Source organism: Tursiops truncatus, chromosome 2 (genome assembly GCF_011762595.2).
Source record: "Tursiops truncatus isolate mTurTru1 chromosome 2, mTurTru1.mat.Y, whole genome shotgun sequence".
NCBI lineage: Eukaryota > Metazoa > Chordata > Mammalia > Artiodactyla > Delphinidae > Tursiops > Tursiops truncatus.
Window position 1 is genome coordinate 46,647,934 of NC_047035.1, and position 20,466 is coordinate 46,668,399.

Consider the following 20,466-nt stretch of genomic DNA (forward strand, 5'->3'; position numbering starts at 1 on the left):
ATTAGCATAAGCCTTTTATTTAGAAATATGGAATTGAACATCCATTTTATAGCCATGATGTAATAACAGGGATCAGATTTACCCTCCTGCTAACACAAAAAAACAGACACAGTATATGAAAAAATATGTTTCAGAACACTGAGAATCAGGCAGAGAAGGACAGTGATCTGTGAGAAACAGGAATCAAATGAGATGAGTCCTACCTATGGTTGCCCCACCTTACTGACTTGAGAGGGTTGTGAGGTCATGGTGTGGGGAGGGGGAACCCAAGTGGAGCCTGGTGGACTCTCTGAGTTTAGAAAATGTTGCTGGGGAGGGAGAATAACTTCTCCAGAATTCTCAGGACGAGGTACTACAGAGAAGAAAGCAGCACAGAAAGAGAGCTCCAGAGATCTGCAGAGGGTCCGCCTTGACTCTTCATCTTGGTACCGATGAGAATTTTCATGTGAGAAAACTAATCAAGTTTGGGGATAGAACCATCGGAGTGGATTAGAGGGAGCCATATTCAGAGCCCATGCAGGGCCAGGAGTAGTTCCTGTTTCTACCAGCCAAGGTGGGGAACCTCATAATTCACAGAACATTAGGTAGATGATTCAGAAGTGTTTTGCCTTCGTAGCGGAGAAACCATTAGCTCTAGACCAAATATTGCTCCTAACAAAGCTTAAAAGCAAGACCTGAAAAGATTAAATTGTTTTTGGGTATGAAACTTAACCATAGTCCAGAACAAAACTTAAGAATATTATAGGAATATAAAAATATCCAACATCCAGCAATGCAATATTCACAAAATTTGGAATCCATTTAGAAATTACCAGGCATGCAAAGAAGTGAGAAAATGTGACCCGTAATGAAGAGAAAAGTGAGTAAAAACCAGTCCAGAAATGACACAGATGATCTAATTCGTAGACCAGAATATGAAAATAGTTATTATAACTGGATTCCCTTTGTTCAAGAAGCTAGAGGGAAAATTGAGCATGTTAGACAAATGTAAGATACGGAAGACTGAAATTGAACTTCCAAAGATGAAAACTATAAAGTCTGAGATGACGAATGCACTGGATAGGATAAACAGAAGTTTAAACATTACAGAATAAAAAATTAGTGAACCTGAAGACATAGAGATCAAACTATCCAAAATGAAACACAGAGAAAACAGACTGAAAAAAAAAACCCAAATGAACAGTGTGTCTGCTAGCTGTGGAAAACCTCAAGCAAGCTTGTGTAAGTGTAATTATAGTCTCTGAAGGTGGGGGAAAAATATGTGAAGATATAATGGCCAAAATGTTTCCAGTTTGGTTGAAAACTATAAACTCATAGCTCCAAGAAGCTCAATAAACCCCAAGCACAAAAAAACATGAAAAAAACTGTAGCAAGGCACAGCATAATCAAATTATGTAAAACCTGTGATTAAGAGAAAATTTTAGAAATAAGGAGTAAAGTACTAGAAGAAACAACTAAAATAGTAAACAGCAGTTGTCTGTGGAGAGTGGGACTGGGGTACATGGAGGGGGAGATTGGAGAGTGCTGATATTCTTCATTATAAACCTGTTAATGCTATTAGCTTAGTTTTAAAAATATGTGCACACATTATTTGTGAAAATAAAAATCAGTAACAGTGGACAAGCAAGCAAAACACTCCTGTCATTGAAATTCTACCAACAAGAGTCAAACTGAAAGACAGAGATGCAGCCAAAAGGCCTGGTCGTCAACCACGAGCATTACTACTGCAGAACAGGGTACAAATGGAATAGGGATTTTCATCAGCTGTTTGAGGAGTGAGCAGTATGAACTTCGCACTTGTGCTTTTTGATGGACATCTTTTAGCACTGTCACAACTCATTTTCCCTTCTATTGCCCTTTTACAGGACTGTGGGGGAGTGAAGAGGTGGAGAAGAGGCCAAGCATGGCATCAAGGAGAAGTTTGAGGCCCTGTCCTGGCAATGATTTCAGGACCATTGTTTCTGAATAGAGGTTATAGAAGTAGTAAGCAACAGAGTCATCATCATTGTTTTCTTCATATCTTTTGCCTGGATAGTGTCAGTAGTGTCTAAGTGTACTCTTTGGCTAGAGACTTGCCCTCCTACAGTCCATCCTCCCAAGTGATCTTTCTGAAGTGAATCTGATTGTGTCACTCCCCTGCTTAAGACCCATTATCTTTGGAACAGGTCTGTACTGGCTGATCAGCCTTGTTGCTTATCTCCCATCCCTTCCCACTGGACTCTTTGATCCAAACTTACTGAGCTATTTTCGTACTCTAATTGTGTGTGTGTGTATCTCTATGCGACTATTCATCCATCCATCCATCCATATTTTGAGGCAGAGTCACATTCTCTTCTATCCCATGGACTACTGATTCTCAAGGGAAAACTATATCCAAGCTCCACAAAGTATTCAGTGGATGGTTGGAGTGAAATGTGGAATCTTAGCTATTTGGGTTGCTTCCCAGTCAACCTCGTCATACTAGTTATCTATTTCTGTGTAACAAACAAGTTACCATAAACTTTGGCAGCTTCAAACAACAGCCATTCATTATCCCATAGTTCCTGTAGATCGGAAGTCCAGGCATGGCTTAGCTGGGTTCTCTGCTTAGGATCTCACAAGGCTAAAATCAAGATGTCAACCAGGCTGTGTTCTTATCTGGGGACTTGACTGGGGAAGAATCTGCTTCCAAGCTCATTCAGTTTGTTTGCGGTATTCATTTCCTTGCAGCTGTATAGTTGAGGTCCCTGTTTTCTTGCTACCTGTTGGCCAAGGAGCACTTTCAACTCCTAGAGGCTGCCCTCAGGTCCTTGCCATGTGGCCCTATCACAAATCCTCTCACCACATGGGAGCTTACTTCTTCCAAGCCAGAAAGAGGATCTTTCTTGCTTGTGTTGTCCAACTCTAGACCCTCTTTTAAAGGGCTCACCTGATTAGTTTAGGTTCACTCCCACTCTAGGTGATCTCCTTTTATTAACTTAAAGTCAACTGATCTGGAATCTTAATTACATCTGAAAATTTCTTTACCTTTGCCATATAGCATAATATAATCATGGAAGTGATATCCCATCATCTTTGCCATATTCTATTGATTAGTTCCATGTGCTTTCAGAAGAGGGAATTATACAAGGAAGTGAGTCATTGGAGTGCCTACCACACCCCTTCACACTGGTTTGTGCAGTGCTTATCTCCCTGCCCTTGTTGGCCACTTGGACAGCAGAGCTTTTGTGAAGATGAATGAATGAGAGGGTGATAGATTCTAAGCTCTTTGGAAATAGAAGCCATACAGCAATGTGGTAAATATTACAAAGTAGCCTCATGGTTACCTTGCTTGTACTAAAGTCCTGAGTAGATTGAGAAGATTTCTGCCTCTCTACAGGTAGTTGTGTAGATGTTGCTGCCTATGGGTAAGAGGAGATCTTGAGATACAGCATTGGAGATCAAAACTCTTTATCTAGTTGAACTAACTAATTCTCATTGACTGCTTACTACTTTTGAAAGCTTTTCAGGAATCTTGGGGAAAATCCCTAATTTTAAAAGACACCATTGTTCAAATGTAGGCTGTCTGAATTTCTGCTCTAGTTCACAAGACTCCTTGAAGTTTTCTCTAGGTCCACATTGAGAGGAGCCTCTTACTAAGCCCCATGAAGTGTGTGCTTGTGTGTATGTGTAGAGCGAGAGTGGGGATGAGAGGAGAGAGAGGGCTTGCTTTTCTCAGCAACAGATTCTATTCTCTATTACTTCAGAGTTTTAAGAGAGAGGACCCTGATGGAGAGAAAGAAACATGTAAAGAAATTACTTAAAATGAAGTATAGATTTGTCAGTACAACTTCAAAAAAATACCAAGGACTTGGTTTTTTCTTCTACTCCCTACCTCTAGGTATTTCTTTATACAAGAACTTCTGGGGTTTTATATTCCAAGATTGCCTCCAGATGGTTTGAAGTGTTCTCTCTCAGCCATTACCTAGTGGCATTTCTTTTCTTACCTGGGGAGAGGTACCACAGAGATCAATGCCAGAGGGCATTATTGAAAACATTGACCCAGAAGGCACACTCCAGGCCACTGGAAGCATCTGCTTCACAAATGTCAGGCTGGGGGACATCACCAGATGTTAGTGTTGAAATACCGTTTAGAAGACAAACATTGACTCCAGGGGCCAAAGGTCACCTAAACAAAGAGCCAGACCGGCAATGAGGCTCAAAGTGAGGGTACAAAAACTAGATTCATGTGGCCATGACTCTTTCTGTGTTCTAGCTCACAGCTCATCAGACTTGCCAGGAGCGTAGAAACTTTCTGCGTTGTTTTCTGAGGCTTGGATTATGAGTCCTATCTGGTATAATATTGGCTGGGAGGAGAGACAGGGGATAGGGTAGGCACAAATTTAACATGCAGATAGACATGAAAATAGTTTCTTTTTCATGTGGGATCTGGGGGGTGGGCGTCCATGATGCATGATTTAAAAACCACTACACTAGAGGATTTTTAGGGTGTCTCACCCGTGCCATAGGGTTAAACGAGGTCATTCCTTTTCTTTGTGTTGAGGAGGATTCTCAAATAGCCTTTCTGAGATAGAAAGAATGAGCCTTCCTTTGCCCTTTTCATCTACTGCTCTTGTCCATATTCTTAGTTCTATCCCGTTTGGAGGCCAGGGGATTATGAGCAGGTAGGCAGAATATGTTTCTCACTGATCCGTCTTTTTATTCTGCTCCAGTCACACATTCTTTTATGCTTATGCGTTTGAGACATGTTCAAAAATCATAACACCATGTAATAGTTATCTTGTTGGATTCAGATTGAGAGTGGGAGTTGGGTCAAAATGGAGACTAGGATAGAAAGAGAAGAATGAAGAAAGGACTGGCTTCCCCCTTCTTCAACTAAATACATTAAGACAGTATGAGAAACCAACAAGATTCTAGCTTGACTATGAAATACCTTGACCACCATGCTGGGAATTTGGAGGCTTTTATTCATAACATCCCCAAATACATTATTATACCAGGAACAGTGAAGATCAATCAAACTATCGCAATTCAAGCATTCTGTTCTGTATCTGGGCAACATCCTCCCCCAAAACAATCTTTGATGTAGAGCAGATTTGTAGAGAATTATAAAAAAAATTACTCACCCGTTAAATATTTTTCACAGACCTGAAAAGAATATGAGGTGGTAAGATCAATAAAGTTGGCGTTCTTCTTTTTTACTCATCTGGCGCACATTGTTTCTTAGCCCAGGTGAGAAGACTCGTAAGAGTGATGACAGTATCTTTGAAATGTTTTTCATTTCAATAGAATGTCTTTTTGAAGAATTTTGGACTTTCAGTCTTTTTTTTTTTTTTTCTTTCTTTTTTACTTGAGAGAAAGCTGAAGGATTTAACAGTTGTTTAACCTTCTAGGCACATAGTAACAAGCCAGCGAAAGAGCTCAAAGAGCTGAGACCAAGACTCCTCACGTTTCGACTGACTGACTTCATCAGAAGAGAAAAGTTAGAGTTGGGCTGCTCTGTTCTGGGACTTTAAAGATGAGGCTGATTGAGTATCAATGACTCCAGTCACCTTTGGGATGACTAGTGGGTACTGGAGAAAGAGCAAGAACTGTTTACCACGCAGGCTACAGAGCTGGCATCTGTGGGCCATCAGGCATGCAAGGCCTGCAAGATCACTACTTCAAAACACAGAACTGCCTCTTTAAATGAATGAGTTGTTCTCCTGGAGGCCCAATTCTCTGCTTTCAGCCAGAGAATTTACCTGGACAGCATCCATTCACCCGCTTCTGGAAAAAATACTCTGAGTTTTCGTGGGAAGCTGCCCCTCCTCCACTGTCAGACCATATTACTTGGGTAAAACTAGACTCCACTTCATGCTCCAGGGTTGGCCACCCCAGGAGATTACGTTCTTCTAGCCACTGTGACTGGCTGAAGATGTGCATGGGACTCAATTATTGTGAAGGAGACTCAGTTCTTGGAAATAGTTGGAAAAAGAGAAACTTTCCGTAGAGGGTTGTTGAGAGGATAGAAAAATGGCCTGGAGCTCCTGGCTTCTGTCTTGACACTGTAGTGGGGGATCTTGCCAGAGAATGGAGCCAGCATAGAGGAAGGCTGAGTCAAGGCACAAAGAGGCAGCTTCATGAAAAATTGTTTGAGCACCTGGATCTGCCCATGGCTGAGGCCAGAATATCCTTCGACTTTTGTTTTAATGAGCCAATAACTCCCCATCTATGTTTAAGGTAGTTTGAGTCGTTTTCATTTACTTGCAGCAAAGAGAGCCTTGAATAACACGTGTCCAAGCAGGGAGGAGAAATGAGATACCCTTTTACTCTTTCCTATGTTTTCAAATATATTAATCTATTTTATTTTTAAGGAAATCCTTTACCTCCCTTAATAAAGCCAAACCCAGATTGTCTAAAATTATCATTGGGGAAAGGTCTTCACATTGGGAGGGAACCTTGATCCCCAAGATTCACCTTCCCTTTGGAGATTTCTTGCTCACCCTACTGCTACAATCCACATAAAAACCTTTCTCTTCTCTTAATAAACATATGTCCAGGTTCTGCAAGATTGGCAATGGGGGGAGAATTTCCCTGTTGGAGGAACCAGCTGGACCTCATAGCCTCAATGCCTGTTCCCCTGATGTTTGTCTTTCATTGATATTATTAAAACAGTCAGCATGTTTCCTCACAGGCTTATGTTGAGCAGATGAGGAAAATGGGCCACCCCCGCCTCTTGCTTCCCCTGACCTGCCTCATCCTCACCCAGGATTTATATATACAGTTGCACAACCTCTCTCTTTCCTCTGACCATAATGAAGCCAGGGCAGACAGAAGGAGCAATTGTTGCAACGACACACTCCAAGCTGCCTTGCTTCCTCTCCTCTCTCCTCTCCTCTCTCCTCCCCTCCCCTCCCCTCCCCTCCCCTCCTATTAGGAAACCTGTCTCTTCAACTTCTTATTTGAGATTTATGTGCTCAGTTTGACCTTGAAAACTTCTTAGTGATTAAAGTATATAGAGTTGACATTTTTTTTTCCAACAAAGGTTTGGAAACATATTCCACCACTGCTTCATTTTTCTTATAGAGTCCCTGAGCACTGCATTTTTTAAAAATTAATTACTTTATTTAATTTTGGCTGTGTTGGGTCTTTGTTGCTGCATGTAGGCTTTCTCTGGTTGCAGCGAACAGGGGCTACTCTTCGTTGTGGTGCGCGGGCTTCTCATTGTGGTGGCTTCTCTTGTTGTGGAGCATGAGCTCTAGGTGCGTGGACTTCAGTAGTTGTGGCATGTGGGCTCAGTAATTTTGGCTCATGGGCTCTAGAACGCAGGCTCAGTAGTTGTGGCACACCAGCTTTGTTGCTCTGTGGCATGTGGGATCTTCCTGGACCAGGGATCGAACCTGTATCCCCTGCATTGGCAGGCGGATTCTTAACCACTGTGCCACCAGGGAAGTCCCCTGAGCACTGTATTGCTCCATAAAATAGACTGATTACAACAGATTCTTAATGAGATGCCATTCTCTGTGTTGAGTTGCATGTAAGCTTCTATGTGATATTGTCCATTTTGAAACAACTGGCCATGTCAGTACAGACGCTTCTGACAGTTCTAACACTGGTGTTCTAACACAGCCATGGAGCCTTTTACACAGAAGTTGCCTTTTCTAGAGACTATTCTAGAATCAGAATTTCTGTGGTGAGCCCAGTTATGTGCACTTTGAAAAGGCTCTGAAGGTAGTTGTGGGGCACAACCAGGTTAAAAATCACTAGACCACATACTCAGGTCTTGAAGGATTCAGAGTCAAAATTATTTGAAGCTGGTTTTGAATTCATTAAATAAAATATAGTGTCTTGCTTTCAATTTCTACTTGTTTTGGTTGCCCATTGATGCATGACAAACAACCCCAGTGGCTTTAAACAACAGTGATTTATAATTTCTCAAGAGTCTACAGAATGTCTGGCAGTTCTGCTCTACAGGGTATCTATAGGGACGCTGCAGCAGGTGGAAGGTGCCGAAGGGCCTATGGCCATGGCTGGCGTTTCCTACTGGCCTCTAGCTGGGAGTTCAGTGTGGCCTGTGAACTAGGGTTCTTGAGCCTCTTCCATGTGGGCCTCTTCCCATGGTGGCTGGGTTCCCACAAGGTGCATTCTAGGAGGATAAGAATAAATGTGCAGGGACTAATCAAGCTTCGCTAAAACTCATCACATGGCCAAGCCTAGAGTCAGTGTCAGATGGAATGACGCAGGGGCATGGATTCTGGAAGTTTGGTCATTAGGGGCACCGCATTTCAGCCTGCCACACCACCTTCCCATGACTTCATGGAAAGATTCTGATAGAACCTAGTAGAATGCCTTGCACATAGTAATTCTCAAAGGTGCTGAGTGAATTAACACACTTTTCCAGCTGTATAGTCCCTTTCCTCCCTTTTTAACTCTATGATCCAATCAAAATGTGTGTGTGAATGCATATGTGGTGTGTATGTGTGTATTTATTTATGTGTATATATTTTTATTGAGGTATAGTTGATTTGTATTAGTTTCATGTGAACAACATAGTGATTCAAAATTTTTATAGATTATACTTCATTTATACCTATTATAAAATATTGACTATATTCTCTGTGCTGTACAATATATCTTTATAACTTATTTATTTTATACATAGTAGTTTGTACCTCTTAGTTGCCTGCCCCTCTCTTGGCCCTCCCCTCTTCCTTCTCCAACTGGTAACCACTAGTTTGTTCTCCGTATCTGTGAGTCTGCTTCTTTTTTGTTATATTCACTAGTTTGTTGTATTTTTTAGATTCCATATATAAGTGATATCACACAGTATTTGTCTGACATATTTCATTAAGCATAATACCCTCCAGGTCCATCAATGTTGTTGCAAATGGAAAAATTTCATTCTTTTTGATGGCTGAGTAGTATTTCATTGTGTGTGTGTATGTATATGTATGTATGTATATGTATGTGTGTGTGTATATCTCTGTGTGTGTATGTATACACACACACACACACACACACACACATACACCTATCACATCTTCTTTATTCTTATTCATTTATCTGTTGATGGACACTTAGCTTGCTTCCATATCTTGGCTATTATAAATGCTGCTATGAACATTGTGGTGCATGTATCTTTTTGAATTAGTGTTTTCATTTTCTCCAGATATATACCCAGGAGTGGAATTGCTGGATCATATATATGGTAGTCCTATTTTTAGTTTTTTTGAGGAGACTCCATACTGTTTTCCACAGTGGCTGCACCAACTTGCATTCTCACCAACAGTGTACAGGGGTTTCCTTTTCTCCACATCCTCACCAACATTTATGATTTGTGGTCTTTTTGATGATAGTCATTCTTCCAGGTGTGAGGTGATATCTCATTATAGTTTTGATTTGCATTTCTCTGATGATTAGTAGTGTTGAGCATCTTTTCATGTGCTTGTTGGCCACCTGTATGTCTTATTTGGAAAAGTGTCTATTCAGGTGTTCTGCCCATTTTAAAATTGGGTCTTTTTTTGATATTGAATTGTATGGGCTGTTTATATATTTTGGATATTACCCCATTATTGGCCATGTCATTTGCAAATAGGCTTGTCTTTTTGTCAGTGGTTTCCTTTGCCGTGCAAAAGTTTTTAAGTTTAGTTAGGTCCCATTTGTTTATTTTTGCTTTTATTTCCTTTGCTTTAGGAGACAGATCCAAAAAAATATTGCTACTATTTATGTCAGAGTGTTCTGCCTATGTTTTCTTCTAGGAGTTTAATGGTTTCCAGTCTTACATTTAGGCCTTTAATCCATTTTGACTTGATTTTTACATGTGGTGTGAGGAAATTTCCTAATTTTATTCTTTTGCAAGTATCTGTCTAGTTTTTTTCAGCACCACTTATTGCAGAGACTGTCTCTTCTCCATTGTATTTTCTTGCCTTCTTTGTCATAGATTAATTGACCATAAGTACATGGGTTTATTTCTGGGCTCTCTATTCTATTCCATTGATCTATGTGTCTGTTTTTATGCCAGTACCATACTGTTTTGTTACTCTAGCTTTGTATGGATAGTATCATCTGAAGTCAGGGGGTGTGATTCCTCCTCTGTTCTTCTTTCCCAAGATTGTTTTGGCTATTTGGAGTCTCTTGTGATTCCATACAAATTTTAAAATTATTTGCTCTAGTTCTATGGAAAATACCCTTGGTATTTTGATAGGGATTGCATTGAATACTTAGATTGCCTTGGGTAGTATGATCATTAACAGTATTAATTCTTTCAATCCAAGAACATGGTATATCTTTCCATCTGTTTGTGTCGTCTTCAGTTTCTTTGATTAGTGTCATATAGTTTTCTGAGTACAGGTCTTCTACCTCCTTAGGTAGGTTTATTCCTAGGTATTTTATTCTTTTTGATGTGATGGTAAATGGGATTATTTCCTTAATTTGTTTCTGATAGTTTCTTGTTAGTGTATAGAAATGCAACAGATTTCTGTGTATTAATTTTGTATCCTGCAACTTTATCTAATTCATTGATGAGCTCTAGTAGTTTTCTGGTAGAGTCTTTAGGATTTTCTATGTATAGATCATGTTATCTGAAAACTGTGATACTTTTACTACTTCTTTCCCGATTTGAATTCTTTTATTACTTTCTCTTCTCTGATTGCTGTGTCTAGGACTTCCAAAAGCATGTTGAATAAAAGTGGTGAGAGTGGGCATCCTTGTCTTGTTCCTGATCTTAGAGGAAATGCTTTCAGCTTTTCACCATTGAGTATGATGTTAGCTGTGAGTTTGTTATATATGACCTTTATTATGTTGAGGTATGTTCCCTTTGTGCCCACTTTCTGGAGAGTTTTTATCATAAATGGATGTTAAATTTTATGAAAAGCTTTTTCTGCATCTCTTGAGATGATCATATGGTTTTTATTCTTCAGTTTGTTAATGTGATATATCACATTGATTGATTTGCAGATATTGAACCATCCTTGTATCCCTGGGATAAATCCCACTTGATCATGGTGTATGATCCTTTTAATGTCTCATTAGATTCAATTTGCTAATATTTTGCTGAGGAGTTTTGCATCTTTATTCATCAGTGATATTAGCCTATAATTTTCTTTTTTTGTGTGATATATTTGTCTGTTTTGGGTATCAGGGTGATGCTGGCCCCATAGAATGAGTTCAGAAGTGTTGCTTCCTCTGCAATTTTGGGGACTAGTTTAAGAAGGAAAGGTATTAACTCTCCTCTTTTAGGTAGAACTCACCTGTGAAGCCATCTGATCCTGGACTTTTGTTGGTTGGGAGGTTTTTTTTTCTATTACTGATTTAACTACATTACTGGTAATTGGTCTGTCCATATTCTCTATTTCTTCCTGTTTCAGTCTTGGGAAGTTGTACATTTCTTGGAATTTGTTCATTTCTTCTAGATTGTCCATTTTATTGCCATAGAGTTGTAGTAGTAGTAGTAATAGTAATAGTAACAGTAATAGTAATCTCTTATGATCCTTTGTATTTCTGTGGTGTCAGTTGTAACTTCTCGTTTTTCATTTCTGATTTTATTGATTTGGGCCCTCTTTATTTCTTGATGAGTGTGGCTAAAGGTTTATAAATTTTGTTTATCTTTTCAAAGAACCAGCTCTTAGTTTCATTGATCTTTTCTATTGTTTTTTTTTTAAGTCTTTGTTTCATTTATTTCTGCTCTGATCTTTATGATTTCTTTCCTTCTACTATCTTTGGCTTTTTCTTGTTTTTCTTTTTTTAGTATTTTTAGGTGTAAGGTTAGTTTGTTTATTTGAGACTTTTCTTGTTTACTGAGGTAAGCTTGTATTGCTATAGACTTTTCTCTTAGAACTGCTTTTGCTGCATCCCATAGGTTTTGGATCATTGTGTTTTTGTTTTCATGTCTCCAGTTATTTTCTGATTTCTTCTTTGATTTCTTCAGTGGTCCATTGGTTGTTTAGTAGTATATTAGCCTCTATGTGTTTTTGTTTTTTGCAGTTTTCTTCTTGTAGTTGATTTCTAATCTCATAGCATTATAGTCAGAAAAGATGCTTGATATGATTTCAGTTTTCTTAAATTTAATGAAGATTGTTTTGTGGCCTAGCATGTGATCTATTGTGGGGAATGTTCCATATGCACTTGAAAAAAATGTGTATTCTGCTGCTTTCAGGTGGAATATTCTATATATCTATACATATCTATGAAATTCATCTGGTCTGATGTGTCGTATAAGGCCAATGTTGTCTTATTGATTTTCTGTCTGGATGATCTGTCCATTGATGTAAGTAGGGTGTTAAAGTCCCCTACTATTATTGTGTTACTGTCAGTTTCTCCCTTTGTGTCTGTTAATATTTTCTTTTTGTATTTAGGTGGTCTTAGGTTGGGTGCATATATATTTACAACTTCTTCTTGGATTGATCCCTTGATCATTATGCAGTGCCCTTCTTTGTCTCTTATAACAGTCATTGTTGTAAAGCCTATTTTGTCTGATATACGTATTGCTACCCCAGCTTTATTTTTATTTCCATTTGCATGGAATACCTTTTTCTATCCCCTCACTTTCAGTGTATGTGTCTTTAGAACTGAAGTGAGTCTCTTGTAGGCAGCATATTTATGGGTCTTGATTTTGTATGCATACAGCTGCTCTATGTCTTTTGATTGGAGCATTTAATCCATTTATTTTTAAAGTAATTATTGATATGTATGTACTTATTGTCATTTTGTTAATCATTTTGTGGTGTTTTTATAGTTTTTTGTTGTTGTTGTTCCCTTTTTCTTCTTTTATTCTCTTCCCTAGTGATTTGATGACTATCTTTAGTGTTATGTTTGGATTCATTTCTCTTTTTCCTGTATCTATTATAGATTTTTGGTTTGTGGTTACCATGAGGTTTATATATGGCAAACTATATATATATGAGATTATTTAAGTTGCTGATCTCTTAATATCAAATGCATTTTAACAACTTTGCGTTTTTATTCCCCTCCCCTCATAATTACTGGTTTTGACATCATATTTTACATCTGTCTCTTCTATGTATCCCTTAACTGCTTATTGCGGATATAGATGATTTTACTACTTCTGTTTTTTAACCTTCCTACTGACTTAGTACATGGTTGATTTACTACCTTTACTGTATATTTGCCTTTACTGATGAGCTTTTTCCTTTCATAATTTTCATGTTTCTAGTTGTGGCCTTTTCTTTTTCGCTTAGAGAAGTCCCTTTAACAATTCTTGTAAAGCTAGTTTGGTGGTGCTGAACTCTTTTAGCTTTTGTTTGTCTGTAAAACTTTGGATGTTTTCATAAAATCTGAATGAGAGTCTTGCTGGTAAAGTATTCTTGGTTGTAGGTTTTTCCCTTTCATCACTTTAAATATATCATGCCACTCCCTTCTTGCCCACAGGGTTTCTGCTGAAAAATCAGCTAATAGCCTTATAGGAGTTCCCTTGTATGTTATGTCACTTTTCCCTTGCTGCTTTTAATATTGTCTCTTTATCTTTAATTTTGCCATTTTAATTACAGTGTTTATTGGTGTGGTCCTCTTTGGGTTGATCCTGTTTGGGACTCTCTGTGCTTCCTGGACGTAGATGTCTGTTTCCTTTCCCAGGTTAGGGAGGTTTTCAGCAATTATGTTTTCAAATATGTTCCCGGCTCATTTCTCTCTCTCTTCTCTTTCTGGAACCCCTATAACGTGAATATTAGTGCACTTGATGTTGTCCCAGAAGTCTCTTGAACTGTCCTCATTTCATTTTTTTTCTTTTTTCTGTTCAGCATCAGTGATTTCCACTACTTTGTCTTCCAGCTCACTGATCCCTTCCGCTGTATCATTTAGTCTACTATTGATTCCTTCTAGTAGGTTTTTCATTTCAGTTATTGTATTCTTCATCTCTGTTTAGTTGTTCTTTTTATTTTCTAACTCTTTGTTAAAAACTTCTGACTTCTCGCTCTGTTCATCCATTCTTCTCCTGAGTTCTTTGGTCATCTTTATGATCATTACCTTGAACTCTTTGTTGGGTAGATTGCCTGTCTCCACTTCACTTAGTTCTTCTTTTGGGGTTTTATCTTGTTCCTTACTTTGGAATACATTCTTCTGTTGCCTCATTTTGCCTTACTTACTGTTTTTATTTCTACGTATCTGATAGATTGGTTATATTTCCCAACCTTGGAGAACTGGTCTTTTGTAGTAGACATCCTGAGTGTCCCAAGGGCACACTCCCCTCTGGTTACCAGAGCTATACGCTCTAGGGATGCCCCGCTGTGGGCTGCATGGATCCTTCTGTTGTGACGGGCTGACTACAGTAGGGTCTCTGCTAGGTGTGGCTAGGGTCTGGTCTGGTTCGTTGCCAGGCCCTGCCTTATGTGGAGGCTGCTGGCTGCTGGTTGGTGGGGCCAGGTCACAAGGTGAGTGGCTGCAGAACCCCTGGGGGCCATGGGTCAAGTGCTTTCTTGCTGTTGTGTGGAGTTGGGGGTCTAAGAGATCCCAGGATTAGTGCCTTCCCACCAGTGGGTAAAACCATGTCCTGGGGCTAGTGCCTGCCCCATGGCCAACAGAGCCAGGCCCTGGCGTCTGGCTGCAGGGCCCAGGGGTCCCAGAGCTGTGGTTGTCTGGGGCTGGTGTCTGCCTGCTGGTGGATAATGCTGGTCCTGAGGCTAGAGTAGGCTCACTGGTGGGTGGGGCTGGAGCCCTAGGGATTCTGGGGCTGGTGCCTGAGCACTTGTGGGTGGAGCCATGTCCAGGGGAGGCTGTGAGCTCAAGGGGCTTAAGGCAGCCAGTCTGCTGGTAGGTGTGGCTGTGTCCCTGCCCAGTTAGTTACTTGGCCTGAGGCATCTCAGTACTGGTGCCTACAGGTGGGGGAGGGGAGCTAGTTCCTGAGGCTAATAAACTAAAGGGAGGATTTCAAAATGGCTCTTGCCAGCACCAGAGTCCACATGGTAGACAGAGCTCCCCAAAATGGCTGCTGTCAGTGTCTGTGTCCCCAGGGTGAACTTCAGTTGCCTCCTGCCTCTCCAGGAGACTCTCCAAGATCAGCAGGTAGGTCTGACCCAGGCTCCTTTCAAATTGCTGCTGCCCTGCGTCCTGGAGTGTGTGAGATTTTATGTGAGCCCTTTAAGAGTGGAGTCTCTATTTCCCATAGTCCTTTGAGTCTCCCAAAAGTAATCCCCACTGGCTTTCAAAGCCAAACATCCCAGGGGCTTGTCTTCCTGGTGCAGGACCCCCAGGGCTAGGGAGCCTGATATAGGGCTCAGACCCCTTGCTCCTTGGGGAAAACCTCTGCAATTGTAATTATTCTCCCATTTGTGGGTCACCCACTCAGGGGTATGGGTCTTGACTATACCACAACTGTGTCCCTCCTACCTGTCTCATTGTGGTTCCTTCTTTACATCATTAGTTGTAGTAGATCTTTGCTGGTGGATTCCAGTCTTTTTTATTGATAATTGTCCTGTAAATAGTTGTAATTTTGTTGTGCCTGTGAGAGGAAGTGAGCTCAGGGCCTTACTACTCTGCCATCTTGGGGACTCAATGTGTATGTGTGTGTGTGTGTGTGTGTTTAAAACCACCATCTCTGCTAGCTTCAAGGTCTGTCCAAATGCAGTCTTCTCTATAATGTCATCTTTGGTCTTTTCCTGTTCCTAAACTGCAAGCTATCCCCCTTTCTTAAGTACTCCCATAGTATTTTAATTTGTACCTTTCTCTTTGGCATTTATCATTATTATTTTTGTATTTATAATTAGTAATTCTCCGTATTTACTTCTATTTTTGATAACAAAATTCTTATCTAAGCCATCTTTCTCTCTTCTTAATATGATATCCTACATATAGTAGGACCTTAATTGACATTGGGCGAATGGATGACTGAATGGGTGGATGGATGTATGAGTTGGCACACTGTTAACTGTGTCCCCAGATCCTTCTCAGTTCCTTACTGCTGCCCTGTCTGAAGTTCTCAGGAAGATAAGACACAGGCCACTCCAAGCAAATGGGTGTTATTTATTCCTAGCTGGAAATTTTGCCTAAATTCTTCTTAGGTTTTCTACTCTATTGAGGTAAGATAGACAAAATAGAGACCTCAAGGATTCTCTTCATCATTCTCCCCTAATGCCAAAGACAGAACAGGCTGAATGCAGTCCCTCTCCATGTTCTCTTTCTTATTCTGGCCCCTCACTCAGAGCTCTCTCCCTAAAGCAGTAGGCGACTTTAATCTCCATTTTAGTGAGCCTCAGCCAGAGCAAAGAGAACTCACCTTGATAAAGAAACTGTCACTCTGTTGTTTATAACAAATATCTCACCAACCTTGATGAGATATTTCTTGACTTTGGGGACATGTGTATATTTATGTGTGTGTATTTGTGTGTGTGTGTGTGTGTGTGTGTGTGTGTGTATTTGCATGTGTTTTGACATGGAGAGTGATACAATGTAGTTCTAGACTTCTTTAGCACATCATTTATGGTTTTCAAAGAACAGTAGTATACCTCTTTTATATGCATTATACATATGTATAAGCCACAGGAACTCCTTTGGATGGTTGCCTGAGCTGCCCATTGCCCAATCTTATTCTTAGTATAAAACAACCTTCAGGGTAAAAGCTGTCATCTGTTTCAGTGGACATGTGGGAATATTGTGATGCCTGAAGCTTTTTAGCTGAAGGAGACTTTGGGCCAAATCCATTCCTGGGGCATTCATGTGTAGATCTTATGTACATGGTCCATAGTGAGTAACCTGTTTACAATTTCTTTGTAAAAATCACGTGGCAGCCAGTCGTCTTTTGCCTTTTTCAGTTGGAAAGGTACATGGTAACTAGCTCTTTGGATTTACTGATGTAGGTTAGCTGAAATAGTAATGTACAAATGTGGTGTCTTCCTATATATGCTGGTGCGTGGTAGTTCTGCTCATGGCCAGTGCTGTTTTTTTGTGTTTTTTTTTAACTTTACTCACATTAATTACTATTATTTGTATATTATTTATTCAGAGCAAAGGTCTAAAGAGGCTATTTTGTAAAATGACTTTGATGTACAATTTATTAATAGTATGAAGGGAACTTTGTTTTAGGACATTAAATGAGTAATTCTAATTCTCATTCAAGGAAAACCTGGTAACTGAGAAACTCATCCATTTGCTTAAAGCATAATGAGGGGCCAATTAACTGTGAACTTAATTATCTCAAGAAACATTACTAGTTGCTAGTTACAGGCCTTCAATAGCAAGTTAGCTGTTCCAGAACCAATATCTGGGTAGTGGGTCAATCAAAAGTTGGCAGTCTTGATTGTAATCTAGTGGTTTAGTCTTTCTAATGGCTGGCATTCAGGTAGTACTAATTCCCATTATGTAACTCATCAAATACTTCTCTATCAGACTGATGAATCAGTCACAGGGTATCAAAATATCTTTAAAGATACTGAGTTTTTAAAAAAGAGAGGCTTGTGAAGTAATGCAGGATCTAAAGCAATAGTCAAGTCATAGGAATTGGGTTAGGGCCTGCTATTTTATTGCCCCCTTTTGAAGAAAAGAGCAAATCTAATGACAAAGAGTGAATTGGAAGAACATGAAACTTATATTCTTACAGGTTTGTGTCTGCTAATAGCCAATCTAGGGGAAAGTTATTTTCTGGGCTTTAATTATTCCATTTATAAATAACATTTAATCAATGAAAGAAAAAGTAAACAACTAGGGTGATATGTAATCATTAAACTCTGTCCCAAAGATAATCAACTTGGTTTCTTTGTCCTGAATAAACCAAATGTCAGAATAGTATTTTGGGCTACCTCAGAATAGGAAACGGGTCTTCAACATGAAAGCAGTTAAACTAATTTCTGCAAGTATTCGATAATACAACTGTGTTAAACAGATACGGTTATTGCTGTCTAAATGTTGTTTACCTAAAATGAATAACACAGATGCAAACAAGCAATGGAACAGAAACAGCAGCAGGCAAGTTGAAGAGAGTTTTATATGAAGAGAGTTTAAGAATGAAAATGAATCTGATTTATAGACAAGTACTGAAATGCAAAAATAAGGAGTTGAGAAAACCACCCCCTCACTAATTGGATAAAGAAAGCTGGACTTTTATACACTTACTCTGGAAAAAAACATTTTCAGGGTCCTCTTATTGCACAACTTTCATTTTGTTTTATGGGAAGAGGGGTGTGTGTGTGTGTGTGTGTGTGTGTGTGTGTGTGTGTGTACACACACACAATTATATGTCTTAAATATATAATACAATTTCTGTATGTTTATATTATATATAAATATATCTTCAAACTAGACTATTGAACTAGACTATGTTGCACAGATCCCCTGCCTTTACTTATGTTTATATATAAATATGTATGTTCTGCTGAAACTATAGACATTTCTTTGGTGAAAATCTCCTTCATTCTTTACTCACCTGGTACTTTTTCTTCACTCTGACAACTGCCACTTGGGGTGAGAATAGAGCCTGATCTAATACAGCGGAGGGGAATAGCAGATTTTATCTCATTCCAATTTTTCAGAGGCTGCAGAAGGTTAGCAAAAGACAGTAACCTGAAGTATGGTGTCAGAATTCATTAATTCATTTAGGACCTGGCCCTTCGATAATAATCCGTGTTGACTGTACCTGGAAACAAAGTGATCATTCTGTAGAACACTGGGAAATGATCCAGTGGTCTGGCAGACTTCCAGAACAATCCTTCAAGGACAGAGCTTGGTTCTCCTTATCACTCTGGTGATATGGAACACCCAGATTCTAGGGTGCAAAGAAGGTGATGGATGAATGGGCATTTGCTACCTGAGAAAAGAAATGTAGGAAACCACTTTCTGGGCAATCCTTACCCTTCCAAAGGAAGACAGTACCTGCCGATGGAGATTGTTCTCGTCTGCACTTTATTATGAAGAAGTCCCTTTCCAGAACATTTACTTAGAAGCTCACTATTGTAGTCTTGCATTCTTTCTCAGAGATAAAAATGAAATTTATACCTCAGCTAATGGTTTGGCATATCATTTGACTGTATTTGGGACCAGAGTTGTCTTTTTCCTTAATGATGGAAAGCCTGGGCCTTCTTGACTCATCTCCTTTCACTTTCCCCTTGTTCACTGTAGTCCAGCCACTTGGGCATTCTTTCAGTTGTTTGAACAAACTGAGCTTGTTTCTATGTCAGGTCCTTGGTACTTGCTATTTTCTCTTTCTGAAACACTCTGACCTAGATCTACAGAAGGCGGCTCTTCCTTGGCATTCTTGCCTTTGTTCACATATCACCTTCACATATCACTCACTCTAAATTAGCCTCCTCCCCATCTTCCACCAGTCATTTTCTATCGTATCACCCTATTTTTAAAATCACTTTCTATAATTAACTTGCTTACCTCTTTCGTTACATGTTTGTTGTCTGTCTCTACTAATACGGGGTGCCCACCATGCACGTGTCTGTATCCACAGTGCCTAGAATAGTGAATGGCATACAGTGGTCATCAGTAAATATCAATGACTAGACTGAATTTGAATTTGCTTTTTCTTCTAGCTTTATTGAGTTATAATTGACATAAAACATTGTGTAAGACTAAACTGGGTTTTAGATTCGTCTCCAGCTCCCAGAGTTCATCTCTTGCTGAGGAAACTTGCTTTCTTATAGCTAGAGACTGCCTTTTAAGCATTCCAGATTAAAATATTGGTGGTGGAGCAAATAAAACAGTGTTTGGGCTGTTTTTCAGTAATTTGAGGATGGTTGTTGAAAGGGTAGGAGAGGGGTAAAAGAAAGAAAAATGTGTTTAAGTATGAGGTACTATGGATTTTCTCATTCCTACCTTCCTGGCTGGCTTAGGACAGATGTTTGTTGGAACTGAAATTGCTTTTTATATTCCCAAGATGTTTGGTCTTCTCTTTTATCATGAGTGGGCCTTTGTGTTGGGAGGGAACTGTAAGACTTCCTGCTTACTCCAGCATAGACATCTGTTAGTCAAACAGACATCTCTACATAGACTTCAAATATCTACTTTCTTCTTGTATGAACGGAAATATACTGACTCTAAGAGGGCCAAGGACAAAAAAATTTTCCATCGGATATCCTTATAAGGAAAACGTGAGACGTGCTCATAATGTGCAAACAGCTATTACTCTGAAAAAGAATTATTAACATGTATTAACTTTGATAAAAATAAAAACTAAATCATTTCCATTGATACAAACCATTTGTTTTTCAACTGGGATATTCATAAAGTTCAATTATAAAATTAATGACAGATGCACAAGAAGTAATATATCTGGTTTCCACATGCATGCTCTGGAGTTAGCTTTTAAATGCCCATTTTAAAACTCTTTTTTAAGGACTGAAGTAATTAAAATGATAAGCTTATTCTTTTTACCTGTGCTATTTAATAATAATGTAGATAGCTCATTTAATCTGAACTGTTTGACCTTTGCATTTTCACTTGTTCATCTTATACCTGTCCCAAAGTATTTAATTTTCCTAGTGATGCCAGGGCTGGGATTATGAAGCACCCTTTTGTAAAAAATCAAGGAGGGGCTTCTCCTCCTCCAAGATCATGTCT